This window comes from Lissotriton vulgaris, chromosome 11 (genome assembly GCF_964263255.1).
Source record: "Lissotriton vulgaris chromosome 11, aLisVul1.2, whole genome shotgun sequence".
NCBI classification, from domain to species: Eukaryota; Metazoa; Chordata; class Amphibia; order Caudata; family Salamandridae; genus Lissotriton; species Lissotriton vulgaris.
Window position 1 is genome coordinate 682,350,208 of NC_141699.1, and position 27,453 is coordinate 682,377,660.

Consider the following 27,453-nt stretch of genomic DNA (forward strand, 5'->3'; position numbering starts at 1 on the left):
CCTTTTTAGATTTTGCCTGATACAATGCATGCTCTGTCGCTGGCTCATTATGTTGCTCACAGTGGGCTTAGAGGCCGCTCATTGCTTACTACTGGTTTACTTTATTAGTATCATCTGCTTGTGTTTAATTTGTTAGCTTATCTTGTATTAACTTCTGCTTTTTGTGTTTGTCCCTCCACTGCTCCCTTTTTGGGCATTACTTTTTGTTTAAGCAATCAACTATAGCAGATTTCTTTTCCAGCAGACCCCATTGAGTATTTCGTCTTTGCCGCATTCCTGTTGCAGTAACACTGCACATTTAGTTTCCTCCTGCTGCCACTATGCTTTCTCACCCATGTGGGTCTCCCAACACAGTTCCATATTGCGCTCAGTGAACCATTTGTTCCCTGACCCACCCGCACCCTCTGTCTTTTTTGCCCTTTTCACACCCTATGTTGCTCCCTCCACCCACTTCCCATGTATTGCTTGCCCCTCTCATGTTTCTATGTGCACCACAAGGTCCAATCCTTCATGTTGATTTGCCCTCCATGTTGCTTTCCTTCTCCCAGCTCTTTGTATGGCTTCGGCTGCCCCCTCCCCATCTGCTCTGCACTCAGTGCTTTTTTGCACCTCCACCATCCTCCCTCTGAGTTGTTTTGACCCGCCTTGTTGCTTCAAACCCTCCACCCACCTGTCCCCCTCCGTGTTGCTTCACTGTGCCTGCCTTAGCGCTTACATCTTTTAGTATGCATGTACATGCTTTGTGTTCACCTATAAAATGACAGCTAGTCACCTTGTGTACTTCTGCAGCATTGTGGATGCTGTGCAGCGTGGCTAGCATAGGCAGTTCCTCCGCTATGGTTGAGGAGTGTCGCCCCACAGCTTTTGGGCAGTGCAATGCACAAAACATAACATTTTAACACCTTTGTGTTATTATCATTTTATGCTTCATGCTGCTTTCCTGGTGGGTGGGTGGGTGGGTGTTGCTGCTCCGCTCTTAGAGCAGGGCAGGGGAGGAGTGGTTTGTCCACTCCTAAATGTGCAGTGACTGTTTGATCGGCCCACTTGGGCTGCCCAAATCAGTCATGCACACTTTCCCTGTTCACCAAGCAGGCTGCATTACAGCCCGCATGGAGAACATGCCCACCCCTCTAGCCCCCTGGTTGAGTGCCGTGTCACGGTGCACAAACCCATCACAATGCTGCATTGCAGCTTTGTGATTGGTCAGGGGAGTTTGGGTGCTTACCAATCACAATGCTTTATTGCAGAATTGTTATTGGTCAGTGGGGCTTCCTGTTCCAAGATGAGTAAAACAAGAGAAGAGATGTGGGACTAGTAGCAAGGTACGTTAAAAGGAATTATAAATGCGCACTCAACTCCTCCCTCACAACTCCCTCTGCACGACTCCCCCTCTGCACGACTCTCCTCGCCATTCCCCTGCGACACCCCTCTGCCTCGCTGCCCGCAAGCCAAGCCGGCCCCCACTGGTGGCTAGAACCAATAGCAAAGACAATACATCCCAAAGGTGAGGCCTACTCGGTAATCCAATACTTATTGAAGCTACTGTGCTCCGAAATATTAAGTATGAGTTGTAAATCGATGCAGATGACACAAAAGGGCACTGCCTTTCTAGAGCTACTGATAAGAAGGGTTTCATAACCTGCAACAAAGGCTAAGTTTCAGCACATCACAAAATATAATTGAGGTGGTAATAATTTCCCTGAATTTTTGTAGAGGAAAGAGAGCAAAGTGTTTCACATCCATAGAAATCAATGCCCTCATCATGACACAGTCCAAAGCTAATTTATCTGGTTTGGATGTAACCAGGCAATAATGTTCTCAAATCCAAACTAGCTTCTTCCTCACTTTGCAACCGTATTCCCCAAAATAGGCAACAAAATAACAGGCAATTTATAAGCATATGAATTATTTCACTTGCCCTACCCCTATTCTACAATAGCATTTCCAATGCAATTTTTATAAATCTGCAAATTATTTTTTGTTGCTGATTTTACAGTTGAAGTAATGTTTCAATTTTGTTGAGAACCATAGCAGTACGTTTAAAGACATCAGTAAGTGGATCAAAAAGTACATTTATCATATTTGTTGCAGATGAGCCTTAACTAAGATGCCAGTGCTAAGTGGCTAATTAATTATGTATAAGTTAATTCTATGTGTTCATGTGTTTAAGTATGTGTTAGACCTGTCAGTCTTAGGGTGGTCTCCCATAAAGCATTTAGCCTTACTCCTCCACTTTTTTGCGGATCTCGTTTTTGTTTGCCTTAGGACTCTGTGCACTTTACCACTGTTAACTAGTGCTAAAGTGCATGTGCTTTCCTGTTTAAACATGGTGAAATGGGCTTATTCCAACTGTCACATTTAATTTACTTGTAAGTCCCTAGTAAAGTGGGACTACATGTACATAGGGCCTGTAAATTTAATCCTACTAGTGGGCATGGAGCACTAATTTTGCCACCCACCTAAGTAGCTCTTTTAAACATGTCTAAGGCCTGCCATTGCTGCCTATAATTGCAGTTTTAAACTGCCATTTCAACCTGCCAAAGTAACCATTTGCTAGTTTATTTTTAACACTTATAAGTCACTGCAAGGGTAGGCCATAAACAGCCAAGAGGGCAGGGTGCAGTGTAATAAAAAAGTTCGACATGTAGTTTAAACTTTCTCTTGTTCTCCTAGTGAAAAACTCTTAAATTAGTTTTTCAGTAATGCATAGTTTTTCACTACAGCTATACCTCTCAGCCATAGGATAGCATTGGGTTAACGTATTACATTTAATAACTGATACCTTTCAATTGGGAGCAGGAAGGAATGTCGAGTTTGGTGTTTAAAGATTAGTAATTTAAAACCCTCTTTAATGGTAACGTCAGATTTTAGGACACAATTCTGAAAATGCCACTTTTTAAAAGTTGAACAAAGAAGGGGGTCAGGCCCAACAGACAGGACTCGGGTAGGGCCGTTTATAAATGCAAAAAACACGAAAAAACCTGATGTCCTACTTATTTTGAAAAACAGCAACCACACTATATTCCTTTAGTGGTGGGGTTATTTATTCACCCTACTTTTTCTATAGCTCTATTTCTTATTGTCTAAGGAAACTCATATCCTTATATAAAACACATATCAAAATGACATACATATTTTTACAACATTCAGAATATTCACCACGAATAACATTGACATTACTTTGACATTATAAACATAAACATAACACAATACCAATGTGACAACACATTGGACACATCTATAAGATAAGCAAAATGGGAAATCACTCTTTCAGCCTCTACCTTTCTCACTGTTCGTGACAACCGTCACTTATGTTTTATTCATACCTGCTACTTTTCATCCTTTAGCCAATCCTGTAAGACCAGAAAGCTCTCAATAATAGGCAGTGGGGTATAGTTCCTATACAAACAAATCATTTGGTTATCCCAAGTTTGTACCAGACTATCCTTTTCAACCTACTCGTTATCTTCCTTGTGTCAGATTCCAATTTTTCACATACCTTTAATGTATGTGCGGTCAATAATGATGAGGCAACTCTCTTTGGCCAATATCTCTTGGGGATTGGACTCAAACCTATTAGAGGAAGCAACACTATTTTAAAGCTTCCAATGACGTTTTATTTTGTGTGGAGTAGTCCTAAATGCGCAGTTTTTTCCTACCCTAAATCTCTGTTTTATTCATGACATTAAGCTGGCACTTCCTTCATAAAACTCCACTTTGATGCGAGCCTTTTGCATGTTCTGTGGAGTAAAATAATTCCATGAATGAAACCCATTAAGCACTTATTCGGCATTCACCTCACCCCCGTAAAAGCAAACCTCACTTGACTCGTTCTTTTCTACAAAGGAACTTCCTCTTCAGGCTTCCCCCAGTGGCATGTATGTTGGCAACGGAAATGGTCGTATCACTGACCCTCCGTTTATAACGCTGGTTTGGGCGCGAATTAACTATTCTTTGATCGAAACTCGCTCGTAAGGTCAAGGCGCGTCTCATAACACCAGAAGTATTCGAGTGCCCGAACTTCCGGTTTAACGCTAGTATTAATCTAGACTTCTGGGGATTGTAGTTGTTTTCAATTTTACATCCAGCCCTATGAAGAGACATAAATCGATAGTTACTGCCCTATCGAGCCTATCAGTCCTTTTTTGAAAAAAATAAATAGCGATGCAGTCTGATTTCACTACCCAAACCTAGCGCCTTACCTTACCTAATAGGAAAGGAAATATTTGTGTGGCCAATATTCCGATTTGTTATTACTGTTAATATGGGCTTCTGGGAATTTTAGTTAACCACTTTCTTGGACCAGGTAAATTTCTTTTAATACCATACCTGAGTCACTGTTCACTGCCATATTAGACCTATCTGTCTAGTTTCTCAATGAAGTTGACAACCATATTCCCACAGTTATACAGAAAACATCATACAATTAAAGCACCTGGACATATCTATTAGCGTATTTTTAACAAGCAAGTGCATGGCTTCTTACAGTAAAAGCACCTATGCTTATCCATTCTCATGTTTTAAATGTTTTTAACAACAGCATAAGCAAGTGCCTAGTTCATCGAACATTTACTTATATTTGGGGACCTCACACTTGTGACAGCTCTGACATTTTGTTCAGTCCTGTAAGGACACTGTTCAATTTCATTATTAGGTATGCTTCTTTTGACAATAATAAAGAATCGATGTCTGCCACACTTTTAGATATACTGAATGCCACCAACACTGTCCATTTAAAGTCACGTTCAGTGTGTCCCTCCTTCATAAAATGGTCAACCATTGGGGCAGTTCTCACTTTCTTCTTTATTCTTGATCTATGTTGTGTTATTCTTTGATTGATTTGCTGATTCGTTTTGCCTATGTAGATTTTTCTGCAAGGGCAAACCACGGCATACACTACATTTTTTGACCTACAATTAGTGAACGTTGTATGTTTTCATTTCACTCTTTGATGTAAAAACTCAGTACCTTCAATTGTGGATTCGCATGCAAAACAATTTCCACACTTGTGGTGGCCTTCCACAGGTTTCAGTCCCCATTGTGAACGCAAATCTTTTTTCAATTCCTTAGGGGAGATGTCTGCCCACACTATCTCCTGGCCTATACTCCTATTCTTTTTCATTGCAAACAGCGGCCGTGGGAATGGGCACTCCAAATTTTCTAGCAAGTGCCAGTTACGTAACACAATGTGTTTAAAATTGTTTGGATCTGGACCAAAGGTAGACACACATACCAATCTATCCAGTGGCGTTTTGACTTTTTTTTCCAGCAGTGCCTCACGCGGCGTGTACCATGTACAACATAGATCGAGAAGAAAGAAGAAAGTGTCACATGCGATATCTGATTGGCTGGTTTGTATGATATTTTGTTTACACTCAGAGAAAAGGGGTGGAGCAGCCGATCTCCAAGCTTTACATATTTTTCGTCTTCCCTATAAAATAACATATAAAATTAATCTTGTGGCCCTCTTATCAAATGTCAATACATTATCTTGACATAAACCATAAAAAATAAGCAACAGGGTAATTTCTAGCTGAATTCCTGTGACGTCCTTAAAAAATTCAACAATATCAACCCAAAATTTGGCTAACACTGGGCAGGTTAAAAACGTATGATAGTCGTTCGCTAGAGGATTCTTACATCTTGAACATACATGTTGAGTTCCAAAAAATTTTGTTAACTTCGCAGGGGTCCAATAAACGCGATAAAGGGTGAACAGGTGATTACGCTTAAAATATGCTGGTTTAACTATTTCCCCTAGCAATGTAAACGAGGCTTGCCGAGCATTGTGCAAATCAATATTTTCTAAGTCATTTTGCCATAAGTGTTGAATATCATTAGCAAGATTATCCTCTACTTGAATAAGCATGCGATACCACCAGGCAACCTCCTTATTAATTTTTTCCGTCTTCATAGCCTGAATTAACAACTCATCATCCTGATATTCAAGCCAATGCTGTCTGGCCCACCAGGCTTAAAGCTGATAATATTTAAATCGGGTTAATTCTCCTTGAGTACATAGTGACAATGATTCCCATGTCATCAAGCCCCCACATGATTTCAAATCTCCCCAACAGAGAAAGCCCGCTTGCTTTAATGGCAGGCTGAGGACATCATCCAAACATTCTGGCATACCTGGTGAACCCCAAATCGGAGAATAATCAGAGTAGTACATTACTCCCATCTTATTCCTTACAAAAACTCAATTTTTCACTGCCTGCAATAAAATCTTAAGTCAAACCTTTTAAACAAATTTAGGAACCCCAAACTTAAACAAAAATTGACCTTGGTCATATCCAAGTTCACTCAGCATTACACTATAAATTGAACCCAATACTGAATCGTCAGGCTTCCTTAACAACATCCTGAAATCTTTGAAGTGAAAGACATGTAAATAAACCCATAAATCCGGTAGTGCCGAGCCACCCTTCTCCAACCTCTTTCTAAGCCTTTTCCAAGAAATACAAGCACCCTTTGATGCCCATATAAAACTAGAAATCTTACCCTGCATCTTAACAAGTTCATCCTTTTTGAATGGAAGGGGTATGTTATTAAAAATACAGGTTATCTTTGGAAGGATGATCATTTTAATCAAGTTGACCTGCCCTTATATATATTCAGCGGAAGATTTGCCCATCTATTCAACAATTTCCCAACCTCATTACTAGTCTTCTTCCAGTTTATAATAGGCACATCCTCTAATTTTTGAGTAATTTGTATACCCAAATATTGCATCTGGGATTTGGCCCCCAGGGTCACAGATGTTTGATTCCACTTCATTACTTCTGTTTTATCCCTGTTCACACTATAACCAGAGACATATCCATAAGTCTCTCCTCTAGCAAGGAGCTTAGGGATAGAATGTGCAGGATTTTTTGTATACAAAAATAAGTCATCTGCATATAATGCCAATTTAGCCTCAAAATTGGGAAATTTAAACGGGAATATAGTAGGGTCTTATCTAATAGATTCTGCAAATGGTTCAATATAAATATTAAAGAGCAGCTGAGACATTGTACATCCCTGCCTTGTCCCTTGCATAATCTTAAACAAATCAGTTAGTTGCCCATTGACTAACACTGCGACTGTAGGAGGTCTGTAGATTACCTGGAAGACTTAATAAAATTCTTAGGGAAACCAAACTTTTCCAAGGATGCCCATAAATAAGGCCAGTATACTTGATCAAATGCTTTGGCAGCATCTATTGCCACCATAGTTACCAGAAGATTATAACATTCTGCCAAATCTATTACTCCCAACATATTAGTAGTGAGGTCATTAAGGTTTGGGCTTTGTTGGTTGACTGGTGTCAGAGAGTGGGGGTCCAATGATTAAGTTAATTGTAGTTGTTGGTCCTGTTCCCTCTCATTCGTGAGCTATGAGGGGTAGGAATGGAAGCAGCCATTTCTTGTCTGGAAAGACTCTATTTCCACCCAGCCCTTAGTTTCGGAAATTGAGTATCGCCTACAAGTTAATAGACAGGATGAGGACTTAAGAAAAAAAAGAGAAGAAAGTAGAAAGTGAGTACTGCCCCAATGGTTGACCCTTTCATGAAGGAGGGGCACACTGAACGTGACTTTAAATGGAAAGTATTGGTGGCATTCAGTATATCTAAAAGTGTGGCAGACATTGATTCTTTATTATTGTCAAAAGAAGCATACCTAATAATGAAATTTAACAGTGTCCTTACAGGACTGAATGAAATGTCCGAGCTGTCACAAGTGTGAGGTCCCCGAATATAAGTAAATGTTCGATGAACTAGGCACTTGCTTTTGCTGTTGTTAAAAACATTTAAAACATGAGAATGGATAAGCATAGGTGCTTTTACTGTAAGAAGCCAGGCACTTGCTTCTGTTAAGAATACGCTAATAGATATGTCCAGGTGCTTTAATTCTAATGATGTTTTCTGTATAACTGTGGGAATATGGTTGTCAACTTCATTGAGAAACTAGACAGATAGGTCTAATATTACAGTGAACAGTGACTCAGGTATGGTATTAAAATGAATTGACCTGGTCCAAGAAACGGGTTAAACTACAATTCTCGAAGCCCATATTAACAGTAATAACAAATCGGAATATTGGCCACATGAATTTTTCCTTTCCTATTAGGTAAGGTAAGGCGCTAGGTTTGGGTAGTGAAATCAGACTGCATCGCTATTTATTTTTTACAAAAAGGACTGATAGGCTCGATATGGCAGTAACTATCGATTTATGTCTCTTCATCGTGCTTGATGTAAAATTGAAAACAATCCCCAGAAGTCTAGATTAAAACTAGCGTTAAACTGGTAGTTCGGCCACTCGAATACTTCCGGTGTTATGAGACGCCCCTTGACCTTACGAGCGAGTTTCGAACAAAGAATAGTTAATTCGCGCCCAAACCACCGTTATAAATGGAGGGTCAGTTATACGACCATTTCAGTTGCCAGCATACATGCCAGTGCGGGAAGCCTGAAGAGGAAGTTCCTTTGTAGAAAAGAACGAGTCAGGTGAGGATTGCTTTTACTGGGGTGAGATGAATGCAGAATAAGTGCCTAATGGGTTTCATTCATGGCATTATTTTACTCCACAGAACATGTAAAAGGCTTGCATCAAAGTGGAGTTTTATGAAGGACGTGCCAGCTTAATGTCATAAATAAAACAGAGATTTAAGGTAGGAAAAAACAGCGCATTTAGAACTACTCCACACAAAATAAAACATGATTGGAAGCTTTAATATAGTGTTGCTTACTCTAATAGGTTTGAGTCCAACCCCCAAGAGATATTGTGCAAAGAGAGTTGCCTCATCATTATTCACTGCATATACATTAAAGGTATGTGGAAAATTGGAATCTGACACAAGGGAGATAACGAGTAGGTTGAAAAGAATAGTCTGATACAAACTTGGGGTAACCAAATGATTTGTTTGTATAGGATCTATATCCCACTACCTATTATTGAGAGCTGTCTGGTCTTACGGGATTGGCTAAAGGATGAAAAGTAGCAGGTATGAATAAAACATAAGTGACGGTTGTCACAAACAGTGAGAAAGGTAGAGGCTGAAAGAGTGATTTCCCATTTTGCTTATCTTATAGATGTGTCCAATGTGTTGTCACTAAGGAGCCCTGATGAGAGCCCGTAGAGAAAACCGCGAGGCTTGAAACGCGTTGGCAATGTCAATTTATGATGATAAATAATTTGATGAACAAATAAATGATGATAAGTGATGAATTCAGGACATGTGAAACGTCAAAGAAAAAATTGTGGCGTAATTGTTGTACATACATGTTATATTCGTGTAGTGTCATAGTTACTGTGAAGTTTATGACATATCGGTATTGTGTTATGTTTATGTTTATAATGTCAAAGTAATGTCAATGTTATTCGTGGTAAATATTCTGAATTTTGTAAAAATATGTATGTCATTTTGATATGTGTTTTTTATAAGGATATGAGTTTCCTTACACAATAAGAAATAGAGCTTTAGAAAATGTAGGGTGAATAAATAACCCCACCACTAAAGGAATATAGCGTGGTTGCAGTTTTACAAAATAAGTAGGACATCAGTTTTTTTGTGTTGTTTGCACTTTTTGAAAGTTGGCATTTTTTTGGTCAAACTATTTGGGTATAGAAGCCTATTTTCTTGGTCACATAACCACGTGTAGCAGCAGTTTGTCTTTGTATATTGCTCCCAGACAGTGAGACAATGGATCATAGATGTTGGCAGGGCCATCTCTGACTTGATAAGGGTAAGAAGCTGTCACCTACCATACTTGCACATCACAATGCTTTGGCTCAGCACACTCACAAAGATTTTGACACTTGTCTATTGTGACCCCAGACAAACTGGGGCCAGGGCAAGGAGGCAGGAATTTCCAAACACCTCTTGGTGGAAACCTCCAGAACCTTCTCCTACTACAAAAAGGACACCAGGTATAAATAGTGGACCCTCACTTCCAAATCTTCAGTACACCGCTGGACTTGTGGAAGACTCAGATGGACTGCTGTGCTGCCCTGCAAGAAGGACTGCTACTATGTTGTCCTGCTGCTCTTCTGCCCTGTCACCTGAGTGTAAGGACTGGACCTGCATCTTGATCCCAGTACTACTAGAGTGACACCAAGGCCTGGTTGGCTGGCCTCCTGATCAGAGACTTGGAGACAGAAAAGGCTCCAACACCTTAAACCCAGTACCTGGAGTCAGTATGCTATGAGATTTACCCCCCAAGTGGTTTCACCCCAGTCCTGGACCCTTGGAAGTCAGCCTGATGGTGCTCTGCCAGTCCAACTGTTGTCCTGTGAGCATCTCCGCTTTGGAAAGCTGCCCAATGTATCTTCGAGGCAGGTCCTCGCATCACAGCCCACAGTCTCCTTAGAACCACTGCTTTGTGATGCATCTTCGATGCAGTCCTTTGCATTCCAAGCACCTCATCTATGGCCTGCCTGGTGCCGATGCAAGACTCCGCATCGCAGCCATGCAGCTTCTTCAGAAAGGCTGGTGCATGACACATCTTTAATGCAGGACTTCATATCACAAGTCCCTCATCAATGGCATCCTCTACGGTGGTGCAGTACCTTGTATCACAGCCTTGCAGCTCCTCAGAACCATCACTGCACAATGCATCCTCAATGCATGATCTCGCAACACTTCCATACCAGGATTTAGGGTACTCTTGTTCAGCAGGCCTAGCCTGGCCCTGTATCCAGCCTGCACTTCATTGTGGTTGGCCTGACCTTGTGACTCTGTCCTGGTCCTGCGTGACCTGATTGTGCTTTCTGTTTTTAGGGGCTATTTTCACTTGAATCTTTAAAATTGCCTACCTCGGGTTCTACTGATTGTATTTTTGTCATTTTTGTGTCAAATAATTTATTCGATTTTACTCTATTTGTCCAAATTGTTGTGGGATTTTCTTTGTGTTGTGTTTTCACTTTATTGCTATTTGAAGGCCTGCATCGAAGTTAAGCCTGACTGCTTTATGCCAAGCCACCAGAGGTTGAAGCACAGGTGAATTTGGGGTTTGCTTGTGACTTCTCTGTACCAGTAATTGTGGCTGTTCCTTGAGTAGGGTTTCAGCCCCCTTAACCAGTGACCCAAATTCCAACAGCATTCTAGTAGGCTCAACCAGCTATATGTGCAATACTTGGTTTATGGATTGCTTGCATATGAGTGTTGTAAAGTTTAGCTGTATGGCTATACAGTAAAATCTAAGGAACTCCGATGTCAAAAAAGCCATATTTTATTATTTAAAAGGATCAGAAATAAAAAATTCTCTACTGTGTATGGGACAATTGTAGTCAGATGTAGGAGAACTTCAGAAACCTAATAACCTGCAAGTTGAGAAATCGTATTGGAACTGAGGAAAATTGACCCAACGAATGTATTGAATTTTGTTCAGACTTTTCCTAATAAATCTGTTTCTAACTCTACTCTGAGAACAAAAATACTTTTAACTGAAAGTTCTAATTTTGGTTTCACACCATAAACTATCACCAGGTGTGGGTTGAGTCCTACTCGTCAAATGCAGTTGGCTACCCTTGATTGTGCATGACTTTATCCGACAACATCCAAGCCCTCCTCAACCAAGGAGAGATGGCAGCTTACAACACCGTATCCCACCATATCCCACCACACGCTGATTGCTAGGCTACATGGCATCAGCCTACAAGGGGATACTTTCAGATGGATGTGAGTCCTTCAACTGAGTCCCTCAGACCCTGCAAGCACCTAGATACCCTCTAGTGTGATTAGCTGCACTACTATACAAATCAATTTGATTGATGGCCCTGTTAAATCTTCATTCGGCTATATAGCCATAAAAGCACATAAAAACCAACACATCAGTGAAATATGTACAGTAAATACAATAGAGAAGAAACCATCCATTTGGTCTGTTACAAAAAATTACATTTTATTCCAAAAAATGAAATAAAAAGATTGTACAAGTTATATGCTCTAATAGAAAAAAACCTATATACATTATTTGGCCGATGATCCATCCTTCTAAGTCCTTTTGACCAAAGGTCTACATAATTAATCATTTATATAAGATCTAAAAATATTTCTAAATGATGTAATATCATATTCTCATCAACTAACATATCTTGTTAGCACTCAGTATTGCTCTACCCATCTGAGTTGGGGAGCAGAATATTTAAATATAGAAAAATGAGAATGAGGACGAGGCCCCCACTGAAATCAATGATGCCCATGTCCAGTAATGCTAAATAGATTACTCTACACTACTATATAGCCATAAAGCACATAAAAACATCTGCAAAAGGAAAATATACATAGTGCATAGAGTAATGTCCATCCAGTTGTTCAATTGACATTTCCATTCCAGTTAGGAGGATAGAGCAAAATAATTATAAAAATTATACATCCAGTAGATAAAACCTGTATATCTTACATGGCTGATGGTCAATCCATCATACCCTTTTGGCCAGAGGTCTACATGGTTGATCAATTTTGTGAATCTAAGAAAAGAACAAATAATTTAAAAAAGATGTAATAGCATATTTTCAGTAACTGGTAAATTTTTATTAAATTTGCTATTGCTCTACCCACCTGGGTTGGGGAGCAGATTACTTATGGCTAATAGAATAATGTAAATGTAAATGATACCTCGGCTGAAACAAATAACCATCACTCACTTGCAAGATGTTATCATGTCCAGAAGTGCTAATTAGGTGCTGTATCTCTAAGGTATCTTACCCTGGAACAGAGTTAAATCCAGACGCGACTACCTAATGTGTGTAATGTATTCTAGACACTACAGTCATCACACATACGGACAAAATAATTAGCTACATTTCACAACCATGAGCAGCTAAGAAAGTATAACAATCAAATGAAAATGAGCTTGTTACCACTCATAGTGGTGGTAGCAAGCTTATTTTCATTTAATTGTTATGTTTACAAAGGTAAGAGAAACATGCTTATAGCAACTTCTCACTCTCTTGTTTTGTTTTCCAGCAAAGGAAGTACTACATTTTTGTCTCACCCTCCACATAGTTGACAAGAAGCGAGAAACTACAAAGGCAATGCGCTGCCTTGTGTCGTATTTCAGAATTGTTATCACTTCTCTATCATCCCTCGTAACCAGATTGTGGCACAATGGGGGAATCCATTAACTTCTACTGCCTGTATAAGCTTGGCAGAAGAGTAATACATGCTTCACCATTTCTTTGGTCTTACTGCAAGAAGAGCATTGCCAGTCAACCTCCTTGGGGTCACATAGCCATTTGGCAATAAAAAAATGAAGCAGGAGTAACCCTAAGCAGAATTTCAAATATATTCTCTTTGCTTCAGCCCAGATTCTTCTCTAGTTTAAAATAGGCCTCAACCCTATATTAGCACTAGGACTAATCTAAGGGGAACCAGTAGAGTACTAATAGGAAAAACGGCCAATGACCGCATAAATCAATTTCCAACTGCCACCAGAGCAGGCGCATCCTTAAAGCCCCCCCAGCTCCCCACCATAGAGCACCGCACCTAAAGCTTGAAGGCTATACATTTGTAGAGCTAGGGAGATTAGTCAAAAATGGGAACCCGCACCATCTTCACTATACCACCAGTATGTTATTCCAATTTTAGCTAATGGTGGACTATATGGGTGTCCAGTCAATGTGCTCAGTTAGGGTAATCCCCAGATAATCAAAGGTATTAACCCTCTCAAATAGTAACCCTTTAAGCAAAGTGTTAGTTCTAGTAGAATCACAGGGATTGAAGATAATGTAATTGGTCTTCCCAATGTATATCTGCAGACACCTATGTTTGCAAAAGCACTCAAAGCGATCTAATACATGTTGCAGCCCCATAAATGGTTTGGAAAGCAATAACTTGTCATCTGCAAACAGAAGGTCTGGGACCCTGACATCTGCTAGCCTTTGCACATCATTCTCGTAATTATCCAAGTATGCTACCAGATTAATAATGAACAGGATAAACACTGAAGGGGCAGGAACACATCGCTGATGAACACCCCTATTGATGGGATTAGTTCTGTCAGTTCTTCCCATTGGTCCACATCTGACTTGTGCCTAATTGTTAAGATGCAATCAAATAATTATATCCAGATGGCACTTTGGGTCCAGCATTGCGGTTAGTACCTGCCATAAAGTGGGTCTTGGAACGAAATCAAATGCAGACTGAAGGTCTACAATATAGGCGACCGCCACCCAGTGAAACACTTTTCCAATAAAGTAATTAAAGACAAAACACCTGGCCACTGGTACAAGTGTATTCCCTACAACCAGCTTGCAGGGGTAAGAGGATCTCAGTATTGGGTAACCATTTGCGTAGCCTATCAAGAATAAACCTACAGAATCATTTTTGAGTACTATCTATCAGATTTATTGGTCTATAATTTGACAGATTTGACTTGTAGCCCTTTTTGAAAATGGTAATGATCTCTGTCCCAGCCCAAGTCCGGGGAATGGGTGCGCCTCTCATGATGGCATTAGAGAAGAGTAAAAATTAGGGGCGCCAGACATCGATGACAGCTGAAAATAGATCCCCGGGAATCTTATCTAGCCCTTTAGATTATTTTGATAGAGTAGATGTAAATGCTATCTGTGTTTTGCATACTCTGCTCATCTAGTCCTCTTGTTTGACAAACCAACCCTAGGGGTCCTAAACTGGGACATAAACATTGCTCCATTGGCCCTGCTAATTCACACTCGGGGGCTACCAACTATGATGGTGAGGAACTCAGTATTGAAAGATGAGCATACCAATCTGCTGCTCAGATATTATTTTCAATATGAACCTGACAGTCACTGCTTCCAGTCGCAAGAATGTTCCAACATGAGCAATAGTCCTCAGTCCTAACTGCACTCAACATGCCTTCCCACTTTCCTTCCTCCCATTCTCTTTTGACCATGACGGTAGAGGTTTTATAAACCCCTTTAGCGACTTGGATCAGATGTATGTTCTACTTTTTTATAGCCTCTGAGAGTACCTTCCTGGTGCCTCTGCAGTTATTGTTATACCAAGAAGGGGGGCTTTTTCTCCCTACTGCCTGCTTGGTCTCCACATAATAATGATTCCTTAAAGTCAAGCACATCTGAATATGGATGGTACTAATTCCGCCCAAGATATCCTGTTGTCCCAACGACAGAGCCAGCAATAGCAAGGCTCAATTGTCATGAGCTACCATCATGTAAACCTCCCCCAATTAATCCAGAGAGACCCCTATTTCTAACACTGCGGCATAATACTCCATTTAATTCTACGGCAATTGTTGGCCCTTCTAAGCCTTCCATCAACTGGTTCAGTACAAGTATTGGAGATTGTGTTACCCAATTACTTAAGAGGGTGGTCAAGAGCAGTGTGTTCACTATCTTGACTTCACTGGTCTGCCTCACCGGCCCAGGGGTTGACACTACTGATTATCAAATGGTGAGCCCAGGGTGCCAGCCTATGGACTGCTTGTGGGAGTTCCCCCCTATTATGGAGGCGGACTTCGACAGACTGGCTCGCTGGATTTCCTCGGGTTCACCTCTCGACCCCATTCCCCCTAAGATCTGGAAGGCCTTTGGAGAGGAACTCTTCTCCACTCTCTGCAGGATTTGCAATCAATCCCTGTGCTGTGGATTAGTTCCTGCTCCCTGGAAGCAGGCTCTTATTACGCCACTGCTGAAGAAACCCTCCTTGAATCCTGAGTGTCTACAGAATTATCGGCCTATCTCCCTGCTATCATTTCCGGTAAAAATTGCCGAGCGCTGGGTGAGCTCTTGTCTCTCCAAACATCTGGAGCAGAATCACTTCTTGGACGAAATACAATTTGGCTTTCGTCCAGCCCATGGCACCGAAACAGCTCTACTCACTGCCATGGAGGACCTCCGTATGCGTGCAGACAGGGGCCAGGCAGCAGCCTTGATCCTGCTGGACCTGTCTGCCGCATTCGATACGGTTAATCACGTGATTCTATTGGAGAGACTAAGGGAGGCAGGGGTGGACGGCACTGCCCCGCTCTGGTTTCATTCCTTCCTGCAGGACAGGAAGCAGGCTGTGTCCCTTCCCCCGTTTCAATCGGCCTTCTCCCCAGTGCTCCACGGGGTGCTCAAGGCTCGTCCATCAGCCCTATTTTATTTAACGTTTACCTTAAACCACTGATTACGTTAATAAAATCCCACAGGCTAAAGGTAATCAACTACGCTGACGACACTCAGCTCATCCTCTCTTGGGAGGGTGAGGAATCGATCCCTCTGGAATCTTTTCATGACTGTCTGAGAGACACAGCTGGTTGGTTACATAAAAATTCCCTACAGTTCAACACCTCCAAAACCGAGGTTCTGTTCTGTGCCGGAAGTCGGATCCCCCGCCCATTCCCGGCGGAGTTTTGGCCCCCTGAAGCCCCGGAAAAGCCACAGCCGGTCACCACTGTTCGCAATCTGGGTGTTATGATGGACAACAAACTCAGTATGGAAGCCCAGGCTGCGAAAACAGTGTCCACCTGCTCGGCCCTCATGCGATCTCTTCGTAAGATCTTGCCACTTCTCCCCTCTCAGGTGTACCATTCTTAGTCGCCTTGACTATTGCAATGCGCTGCTGCTCGAGGCCCCTGCTGTATTGCTAGACAGACTCCAAAGAGTTCAAACCGCCGCTGCCAAATTGGCCCTTGGTTGGCCTAGGAGATCTTCAGCCACTGCGGCTTTGGCCGAGCTTCACTGGCTCCCTATGAAACAGCGAGTGGCCTTTAAATCTCTCTGTCTTGTTTTTAAAGCCCTGCATGGAGTCCGGCCCGGCTCCCTGCAATCCATGTTCACCTGGTACATTCCAACCAGAGCCCACCGATCTACAACAGCCTGTCTTGTTACAGTACCGAGATTCAAAAAGGTCAGGACTGGGGGGAGATCTTTCAAAGTTGCAGCCGCAAAACTGTGGAATAGCTTGCCCCTTGACATCCGCCAAACAACGGAACTTCTCCCTTTCAGGAAGCGGGTCAAAACCTGGCTGTTCCCTAAATGTTAAACTCTGGCTACTCTACTGATGTCCCCCAGTGCATCCATCTTAGGAGTTATCTTAGCGCCAGGATACCTGCAAGGTGACAGCCGCGCTATATAAATGTTTTAAATAAATAAATAAATAATTGATGTCGAAATACAAGCATATTGATCAAGTTGGGCCACTATCTAATATCTGGCAATATGTGGTCAATAAGGCCAGCCACAGTCCGTGCAGGTAACAGCGGTGGGGCCGGGTTGGGGAGGATTTCGAGGAACGATGCAGAGGGAAAAGTAATTATTTATTTAATTTTTACTCTGCATCGCCCCTCAAAACACGCCCTCGCGGCCCCACCGTTGTTACCTGCAGGGACCGCGACTGCCAATGGCATATGCCCGATCAGGGGCTAGAGGTAGCTGGGCTACTGCCCTTATTTGGATCAGGTCGCGTGGTAGTAGTAATAAAGTTCCCTTTTTTCCTTGAAACTTGGTTGGTAACAAGGCCAAAGCTGTGCTTTTACGGGGCGTGCCAGAGTAGGGAAATTGCACTGAACCCCCTGGCCATACAAGGGGGAGCTTGGCTAGTATCCTCCTTAGAATGAGATAATGTGGTAGTGGTGATCAAATCCCCTGTTTTCTCTGGTCCTTGGTCGGTAACATGGCTGTTATTACACTTAGCTGTATGTGTCAGATGGGAGGAGTCATATCGAGCTTCTTGACCATAGGGAAGAGGGACCTGTAACCGCCCTCCCACTCACCTTTGATTATGCATCCCAGACCAACTGACACATATCAATCTACTTCCTCTGCATTTGCCAAGGGTTGAAAGCGATTGGTTAGTGGCAGTCCAAATATAGGGTGCCTTGCTTTACACCTGCTGATCATGGGGCGGGCGAATTCTGGTAACAGATTGTTGTCAAATTGTAGTTGAGTAACTAAGGGGCTCAAGTTGGAGACCTTCAGACTGAATAGTATTAGCATTATAGGATGTTACCATAAAATGCATAAAATCAGATGAACGAAAATCAATAATCACACAGTCACCGTGGCAATCTTCCACTGAGCGACCAATACTGGCTGCATGAGTTACCATGATAATTTCATTGATAAGAGTATTTACATCCTTCGAGAGGTGCCCGGGCCAATAAACAGAGTAATTTCTTAAATATTCTTCTTACTCAGGCATGGTAGGATTTGGTACATTCTTAATCACCAGAACAAAGGGAGTAGCTTCAGGTGGAGGTCCAGATGGGGCAAGGAATTCATAATCTTCCATTGTTGCAGCCCCAAAATATTACCAGTTAATGTGTCTGCTCTCACACGGGATAAAGGTGTTATTAGGCTTAATCTAACCGAAAGCTATGTATATGGCCTTTGCACTCCCTCCATTTTACAGTTACTAGATTTTGGCTCAAGATTAGATCTTTGTGAGATGGTCCTCTTGATGATGAATCAGCCTATCATGAGCAGCATCCTTTATGATGCCCTGACTAGTAGGGTATAAGTTGGAACATGTCTCAGGAAAGTCTATTTTGGCTGCCTTAATAATCCCAACTAATGACAATAGCAGAGATTTTAACTCACATATTCCGTTCTTAAGCGACTGTAACTCATTGAATAGAGCCTCAGAATTGAGTGAGTTGTCTTGTACCGGAGTCCGGCATGGGAGCTCAGTTGGAATAGGAGCACTTCTCAGCTGGTGGATTCCCATTGAGGCACTGTCGATGTGCCCTTCCAGAGGATTATCCCTATGGGAATTGGAGTCAGCTGAAATATGGGATTTCCCTTTAATGCTCAAGTTCTGGCTACCCACTGAATCAGGGAAAGGGATTGTAGATGGTTTAGGAATGCCCCTCAACAACAAACTTTGGCCTTTTGATTTTTACTCGCCTCTTTGACCGGCTTTTTCTTGGTCTGAGGATAGCTCACCACTGATCCTGTTGTTCCCTTAGTGCGCAGGTGGACTTTACCAAAAATATCATATTGCTGTTGGGAGTTAGCTTGTGCAGGCTAACTGACCAGAAGGACTGATGGTGTGTCAGATAGAAGGAGATCGACTTCTTTAATGATTGTAACAAGAGATCTAACTAAGCAATTAGAAGCAATGCTCCAGTTGTTTGCTCTCTTTTTGCAATCACCCGATGGCAGTGAATCATTTGCATTAAGTTGTCTCTCATTCTTGTCGTATAGAATTGACGGGATGTAAGTGACAAAGATGGGGTTCCTCTAATCAGGCTCTTCTATCAGTCCCGCGTATCAGAAAAGCTCGATGGGGAGGTAAAGCCTTCTCCAATCTTGCACCCAAGTGGTGGAACGGTCTTCCCATGGAATTGAGGTCCCTCCCCACTCTGCAGCTTTTCAGAAAAGCCCTGAAGACCCGTCTCTTCGCGCTCGCATATGCATAGTCTGATCTGCCATCTTTTCTGATTTTATTTTGATAGGCGCCTTGACACCTTAGGGTTTTAGTTGCGCGGTACAAATTATCTTCAATTTCAATTTCAATTTCAAGTTAATAAAATTGAATATCACCAACTGTACAGACGGCTAATCCAGGGCAATAAAGCTAAAGATGTCAGTCAAAGTGCTAAGTGGGGTGTTCCAGCCAGCCTCGCCTGGGCTATGATGCGCGCAGACGATCACGCACTTGGTGCGGTCTTCATGCTGGCACATACCCGGTGCGTCCCATGCGCATTTTGCGCTGCAGGAACTGGACGGCCCTTTTGTCGCATTGGCTGCCCCTCCTTTCGGGCAGTAGAATGTTGGGGGCGTAGGCCCACCCCAGCTGCAGCCTGTAAAAGTCTTCAGACCCCCACGCAGCGGGTTAGAGGTATGCTACCTCCCACGCTGTGGGACAAAGGTCTGCTGCTTCTTTGAGTAATTGACTGATTGATTGCTAAATGCATTCTGATATTCCATGCTAAGAGAAAACATAATGGAATGTAATTACACCCGTAGGAACTCCCGATGGATAAGAAGTGTTAGCTCAAGCATTGCTTGTGAATCCACTTTTGTTAACAAGGAGAGAAATAACTTCCTCCAGGGAAGATTGCACAAATGCAGTGAAATTTCAAGTAACATAAATATGTTCGAAGACAAGAGAAATTAAATGTTATTCTTAGAGAATCTATGTATCTTAAGCAGCTGTGCCTTTGAAATGTTCTGATCGACATGTTTCTAAAGATCAGTGAAAGGCTCTCTACTCTACTATCCAAAACTGCTTCCATTATGGGCAGGGGAGATGAACGCTCTACTTTGACAGGCCGATCTCAAGAGCAGTGGCGGAATGAAACTTGAGCCCCCCCCCAACAAGGTACATCATGGAGGGGCCCTCACTCCGGATCTAATCAAGAGCTCTCAGGCCAGGGTACAGTGCTGAGGGACCCCCGCCTGCACCTCGGTGGCCACCCACACCACAGGGTTGTGGGGACCTGTGTTACGCCACAGCTGCATGTGGAAAACACTGCAGATGCTTTTGTTACAGTGGACCGATATTGCAGCTACGCTTCACCAACCAGCCCCTGTAACAAAAAAACGGCCCCTCAGGGCTCAAAAATCCCTCTACTACAATGGTGTAATCTAAATATGGGGCACAATTAACCGACCATCCACCCACCAACTGCATGTGGCAAGCAGCCATTAGCCCCTGCCACTGCCTGTTATTTGTGTTAATTAAGAGAGGATTTTAAACACTTCTCTTTCAGGCTTACCGTTAAGTCCCCTATTCCTGTGAATTAAAATTTACATATGATGGGTATTGTGCTCCTTTTTAAGTGTATGCATACATGAAAGAGGAATAGAGGCGCAGAGGGACCCCAACCCTTGGGCTGCAGTGGGTGTTCTCAGAGAGCACACACTGCAGCATTGGAATGCTTTTATTTTGTAACCTCTCAGGGTTATTTTTTTCAGCGCATGTAATGCCATTGATGGCTGCCACTCCAGCAGAAAGCATTACAATATCACCGCCACTGGCACGAGCAAAGTACGGTCCACTGGGATACCCTCATGCATTGGCGGTGCCCTGTATCAGCACTCCACAGGAAACCATTGCAAACATCTCTGAGGCTAAAGAACATCAGTCCTTTTATGCTGCCTTAAGATTTAAATAATCAAGCGGCTGCCGAAGAGTTATTGTCTCCCTGGACCAATATTCCCCATTAATTATGTTTGCCTTTCGTGTCTTGTCAGTTTCACGCAGCATGATTGTATGATTCGCTGTTTCTTTTTTTGCCTGTAAGTCAGAGATGGTGCTTGTCTTCTTCTCTATCGTATGCAACCGAAGCTAGCCATGACAAATTATCCTGTTAGGGGTTTTTGCTCTATGGAGGGTTCAGTTCTAAAAGGAGAGGTCCCTGACGGCCAGTTTGTTCATGATTTTTCCATTTATAAACCAGTGCTTGGCTCTGAAAACAGTGGGCATTAGTTGAAAATCATTGACCTACCATCTGAAATGGGTGTAGAGTTTGTGTGACCTAGATACACATTGGCCTCTTCCCTTTTTGGAATCTGATGTTTTAAATCAGGCATCCGTACAGTTAGTTTTCCTTCTAGTGCCAGTTGCTAGATTGGCGTGGGGTACCACCCGGTTGGGCGTTTTTCCTTGTTTTGCTGGCTTTATTTATTTGTTATAAGGAGCTCTGTCTCTAATTCACGACCAACTTTCAACTCAAAGCACCTCAAAAACACAATAACACGAATCTATAAATACAAACCTGGAAGGTGTCATGGCACCTGACGAAGAAACCAAGTGAACGCCATCTTGGAAATTGTTCCTATCAATCAAGTGTCTGTTCCCACTCATCTGAATCCAGCCTCAAAGCAGCCGTATATTCCTCCACACGCTGTATCTGAGGTATGTAAGGCTTGAAGAAGCCTCCTCTTTATTGAATGGCGCTTCTCTCAGGAAGGGCAGGAGTAAAGTGCCTAATAACATTAACTGCTTTAATAGGCCAATGGGGAAATGAACGATCCTAGTTATTGGGGAACGGACGGATTTTACAAGAGAACGTCGATAGCACAACAAATAAACACACACGATGCAATTTCAAAGTCGACTTCTTGTTGAGAAGAAGAGGATGTGAAAACGATCGGGCATGGCCAAGGAAAGTGGACTTCTATGCAGCATACCTGGTAATTCACAGGATTGCCTCTACCCTGTTCTACAGAACTATTGTGTTTCACGGGCACAGTGTTGTGGTACATTCTGCTTGGAATGTCTGTCAGCTTTGATTTGCCGCAATGCCATTTGAAGGGAGGGTGCCCTACATTACAACGCCTACTAGGATAGGTGGCGTCCTTATATCCTGCGATGACCACTCAAGAACCATGCTGTGACTGTCAGGCTTCTTGTGATGGCCATCCTACTTGGTGTTACTGGAAGGCTCGTGAACAAACCACTGATTACGATTTGAAAAGGTTTAAGGCAATTGTACCAGATTTGCAAACTCTTTCAAGAACAACATACTCTTCCAATTTACCTATTGTTGTTGACTTGATGGGGTCCTGAAGACAAGCTGACTGGCCCTTCTATTTGTGTTTCAACGTTCACTTCCTCTCTGTTTGTGTTTGAATCAAAAAATATATCTTTGACTACTCCATGGTGTTGGGATCAGGAATGTGAATAGCAATTATTTTTTAAGGGTATTGCCATTGTTTTTGCCAACTTTTATGGGAAGTCAATGTTAGTAAGACTGAAAGATTTTAATATCGTAGAAACCGACTTTGGCGCCTTAATAGAATGCCTGTGTCCCATTCACATGTTCCTTGCACCTCCGTAGTATAGTGCTAGGCATAAGAATGAGCAAAGTGTTATACCACGTTTTATGGCATTAACTTGAATTAGGTTGATGCTTTTGTAGTACAGGTTAATGTAATAAAGCATCTCTAGACACTGTGGACACCGTAGGTGGGTAATGAGAAGCATAGGGTCATCATGTGATTGTTCCTCAACTTAATACCTCCACCATATTGAACTCCCCAGATCTAGTTTCCAGTCAATGAGAGTTCCCAGACCTGTGCAACCATGGTCATCACATCCACAGAGTTGCAATTCACTCCATTATAAGGTAAAACCTTGCACAAATGAACCTTAACTAATAAAATTAAACCACACTTAAAAAAATAGAACTTGATGAATATCCCAGTCTCGCATAATAAGGGTAGCCAAGCACTGAAAGCACTTTGGTGTTATACAAACACTTCAACTGTGGCATGCACCTGCTGATAACACAATATAACAAGGACATGACAACAGTGTACTATAAAAGAACAGTTCAATGCAATTAGGTAAGATTCAGAAAATGTAAGATAAGTGTATGTGGCAAAATGTATAGGGAGATGAATGTGCTTCATTAAACAGCTAAATAACTAATATGTTGAAACAATATGGGCACTTATGTGAAAACGGCATTAATGTATATACAAATGCAACCTTGAGCCATATACTCCAGAAACATCACTGTCTAGTGATGTTCAACACCAGGCTGACAGTCTGCCTGCAGGGACCATGATGCTAGTTCATTGATGGACTGGAGGAGCTTAGCATAGAAGCTACTTTAATGGATAATTTACTGCTTCTCCGAAAGGGATAAAGGCTCGCGGAAGAATAAATCTCCAGAGCTCCATAAACCCAGCCTACAGTGGACATATGACCGACAGCTCTGGGGCACATTATTGACTGCAGTAGAAGCAGAGTGCGAAGGCAGGAACGCGAGTTGCTTGGCATTAAACTGTTGAATCGCTGATATTAGAAACCTCACTCATGATTAAGGTCCCAAGCTTTGAAAACATGATCTAGGGAATAAGAATGAAATCCCATATGGGAGCCGGAAAGTGGGAAACAATATGCAAACCACAGCAGCTGCAGAAATCCAGAAATACCTAAAATATTGTTTGTAAGGAATCAGACTATGAGTTATCAGTTGCATAGCAATGTTTAATAGAATGCCTGTTTTATATTTATCTGTCAATTTCCTTTAGGATAAAAGACTTTGTGAACTGCTTGTCTAGGATTTTCCTTATACCTGTGAACATGTCTTATTGTGTTATTGCTTTCATCATATCACATTATGTGTCTTTCCTATCTTCACTCTGGTAAGAATCCAAAAATAAATGTTCCTACTACCATTCACATCTATAGTTTGTAGACCGATTCTAAGAAACTCAAAGGATTTCTCTAGAGCCTTCATTCAAGTCACTAGCAAAACCATACAGGTTATGGTCCACAATGCACATAGGATCTATATGACAACACTATCATTTTGACACAAATGGATCAATGTTGGAACAATGAGGGGACGTTTCAGTATTAAGGGGCTTGTTTATCAAAGTTTTGCTTCATCCTTGCGCCACGCAAGGCAGAGCATGGGCGACGCAAAACCTAGAATGATATCGGCTTAGTTGCTTGATTAGAAATCAAGTGTGTATTATGTTGCTCCCTATCCAGCTTTGTACTGGATAAATACGAATACATAGCCATATGGTGCTGTCAGATTTTTTGTGATCTGCAACATTCACCCACAACAACCTTGGCGGATCATTGACACAAAATAGAAAACAACAAAATTGAGATACAGAAATAGTGTGTCAAAAATATCAATTACATAAATATTGTTTCCCTATGCTTATAATGGTAAGTGCAAAACTATCAAACTAAATATAGTTTCACATTAATATCGTTAAAAATATTCTAAAATATTGATTTGTGTATATATATATATATATATATATGTATTGTAAAAAAGTGAATCTTAAATATTTTAATATGTAGCATAAATAAAATGTAAATTAAATACATTTAAATTATATTTAATATATATAAATAGAACATTGGAATGTTGAGCGTCCCTTTGAAACAATGGAGTGCTCCAGGCTTCTAATGTCTGGTATAAACCCGAAGCATCAACATTCCAACGTTGGTTGAAAGGCCTCACGGAGCATGAGGGGAGTTCAACCCCTTGGGTTCTGTGAGGCCTTTGTCTTACAAATTAGAACATTCCGCCCCCTTTGGGCAGAATTTTCTAATAGCCACTGTAGGGCCTGTACCAGCCAATAAAGGCCTGAGCCAAACGCTGGAGCGGTTCTTTAATGGCCAGAAGACTCTAAGACTACAATATAAACTTATATAAGTACACACATATATATATGTGTGTGTGTCTGTATTTATACAAATATATAATTTAACACTATTACTAAAAATATATATTTGCACATTATATTAAACATTTTGGGTTATTTCTTTAAAATTGATTACTATAAAAAGCACATCTATATTTGTGAGCCAGCAACTTGTACATCTCTTGCCTGTGCCGTGATTATTCACCTGCAAAAACGACCTTCCTCCCAGTTTCATGCTGTTAGCTGTATAGCTGCAGCCTGGACCACTGCCATGTGGTAGGGCTCCTCACCGGCGCAGGCAAGAGATGTACAAGTTGCTGGCTCACTGGAGTTTTAATGTTTGATTTATTGACATTTGGGGAGCAGTGCATATCTGCGTTTAGAGATGACTACAAGCACCACTATGCTTTGCGAGTGACAACGCCCACTGGGGCAGGCATGAATGATTGAAAAACTCTGTGGCTCCTTTCAAATGTTTAACAAGCCTCTGAGGAAACGCTCGTGAGAGCGTGAAACGCGCCAGGCTTACAGATTTAAACAGAACTTTGTTGATTCCTTTCTGCGCTGACAACCCTGCAAATAAAAACGAATATTTATACCTACCTGATTGCTGGCTCCTTGAAGTTGGAAGAACTTTTACGTTGGATATATTTACCGGCTGTTCCCAGTCAGTGAGGAGCCCTACCACATGGCAGTGGTCCAGGCTGCAGCTATACAGCTAACAGCGTGAAACTGGGAGGAAGGTCGTTTTTGCAGGTGAATAATCACGGCACAGGCAAGAGATGTACAAGTTGCTGGCTCACTGGAGTTTTAATGTTTGATTTATTGACATTTGGGGAGCAGCGCATATCTGCGTGAAGAGATGACTACAAGCACCACTATGCTTTGCGAGTGACAACGCCCACTGGGGCAGGCATGAATGATTGAAAAACTCTGTGGCTCCTTTCAAATGTTTAACAAGCCTCTGAGGAAACGCTCGTGAGAGCGTGAAACGCGTCAGGCTTACAGATTTAAACAGAACTTTGTTGATTCCTTTCTGCGCTGACAACCCTGCAAATAAAAACGAATATTTATACCTACCTGATTGCTGGCTCCTTGAAGTTGGGAGAACTTTTACGTTGGATATATATATATATATATATATATATATATATATATATATATATATATATATATATATATATATATATATATATATATATATATATATATATATATATATATATATATATATATATTTGGATCTAGCTTCAAACCATGGGAAAACTGGTTTTTGTTTTGCTACTAACTTTGGCCCCGTTGGACGAATCTTCACAACATTTTCAAAACTAGTTTGCCACTCACCTCAGCTGCTGTTTCAGATGATTCATCAGGCTGGGCGTGAGAAAAAGGGCGGGGTCTCAAAACACAATTTTCGGGTGTAATTTCCCTTAGGGATTTTAGACATACATACAGCCTGAACCGCTGGACATATTTGCACTAAATTTGGCAGAAAGCTAGATCTTGGTCCGGATAGAGCCCTTTTAATAATTTGGTTTAAATCAGATCAGTACTTTTGGAGTTATCAAAGAAAACTGATCATTGTGTATCTAGGGTTGCGTATGCTCTGCGAATCTAACAGATCTCATGATGAGATCTAATTCTCTGCCACCACTTCAACCTGGAAGTGGCAGCAGCCATGTTAGGGCTTCGACTTAGCAGAGTCTCAAGAAAAAACTCAAAAACCCAAAAGGGGAAAGGTAGGAATATTCTGACCCCCTGGGCCTAGTGACGAGGTTCCAAAGAGGCATTTGTTTTCCTACATCGCAATGTATTTGTATAAGATTTGCAATAAAATTCAAGAAAAAACTGTGGCTTTCCCTGCCAGCTTTTGTTATGCCTCCTGGGTTAACCTAGTCAGCGGGGGAATTTATAGATTATGGGGAAGTGAGTCTACATGGCCCCCTCCCATGGCTGATTACAGCCCCGCGGACCCCATCACCCGGGGCTCAGCCTTTAAATTTTAACAAGAGGGGGCACGCAGAACCCCTTCCATACCCTGGGCCCAGCTGTAGCTTCAGAGGGGGAGGGGGTATGCAGGCCCATTTTAGCCCCTGGGACCCATACCCTGGGGCCAAGTCAAAATTAGTAACCTGAGCCAGGCTGTGTATGCTCTCGCTTGACTGGAGTAATTGCAAAGCTCCCACCAAGCGAAAGCAAAGATGAAGTTCGCTCTTAGCTAGCGGGAGCTTTAAAAATGCTTCCAGTGACCTATATTTTTTTGTGTGAACTTCTACTTTAAAAAAAATTCTATTTCCTAACAATGATGTCCTTGTAACCTTCGAATTTTTTCAGTGAGTATATATATATATATATATATATATATATATATATACATATATATATATCGCGCTCCAAAGTCCACTTAAGAGAAGTA

The 27,453-nt window shown here is 41.8% G+C and overlaps 1 protein-coding gene across 2 annotated transcripts in view; it reads left to right on the forward strand.

Moving 5' to 3' along the window:
• UNC5D (unc-5 netrin receptor D) overlaps nucleotides 1-27,453 on the forward strand; it is a 703,309-nt gene that overhangs the window by 640,262 nt on the left and 35,594 nt on the right. The window lies entirely within an intron of this gene.